Source organism: Penaeus monodon, chromosome 24, assembly GCF_015228065.2.
Source record: "Penaeus monodon isolate SGIC_2016 chromosome 24, NSTDA_Pmon_1, whole genome shotgun sequence".
Taxonomy (NCBI): Eukaryota; Metazoa; Arthropoda; class Malacostraca; order Decapoda; family Penaeidae; genus Penaeus; species Penaeus monodon.
In genome coordinates, this window is record NC_051409.1 from 10,095,410 (window position 1) to 10,096,375 (window position 966).

General features: G+C 36.2%; 1 protein-coding gene across 1 annotated transcript in view; it reads right to left on the reverse strand.

The window, feature by feature from the left end:
* Window positions 1-966, reverse strand: part of LOC119588846 (mucin-5AC-like) — a 26,891-nt gene that overhangs the window by 8,261 nt on the left and 17,664 nt on the right. The gene's annotated exons all lie outside the window — the stretch shown is intronic.

Consider the following 966-nt stretch of genomic DNA (forward strand, 5'->3'; position numbering starts at 1 on the left):
CCAATTATGAGACTAAGAAACCAGTTTCTTACCAAATATTATTTACAATGGAATCTAAATACAAAATTTGTAAGCTCACACAAAATTAGAAAACAAAGAAAAAGCAAAAAAACAGGAAACAAAACAAAATCTTAAAAATCACATACAAATAAGTAAAACTTGCTGCACAAAATTCCATTTCCCTGCCTTGTATCAAACACCCAGTCTATAGAGGGTAAGAGCCTTAAAGCACACTCGCACTGCCACTCACTCACCAGAACCGCAATGCAGCGGCGCGCTCTGTCTTGAGGCCAAACTCTCACTCTGGGAGGACCCTGACCAAGTAATGCGAGCCAGTTACAGACTAAAACTTATGTGCAATTTTTCTATACATTGGGTTCACTGTTTTCTCTTTATGATGTATTGCAACTCTTCTTTACTTTTTTCCCTGTTCTTGTTTTGGGCATTTGCTGAGATTAATTTATCTACTGACTGAACAAAGGCTTTTAATTTTCATTTGCTTAGCATTCATACATATTCAACTATTTATCTAATAATGTGAATGACTATGTTGTTGTTTCCTTGAGCAAACTTGCATATAAAAAGCAAGTGTACTTGCCACCATGAAATTCAGAGAGACAATGAGAAAGAGCAAGATGAAAAAAATTAACCTGTATTAACTCCCTCTTTCCTTTGACTACCAGTAAATCTAATGATTCACTCTCTGTTTATTCCAAAATTCTGCAGTGCTCTTCAGATATATCCCTAATATTCAGTGACATCATCATAATACAAGAAATATATAAGCTGGCTTGTTCTGACTGATCATTTGTGCTTGTTATCGTGTGCTCACCTCAATAAATCACCAAGAAACTGGAAGTATCGAGCAGGACAGAGATCTAGTGATACATATCTTGTCTAACAGTGACCATCATGCTACTACAGCTGTTGACATTAACCCCTAGGATTCGAGTGACATAATTTGGC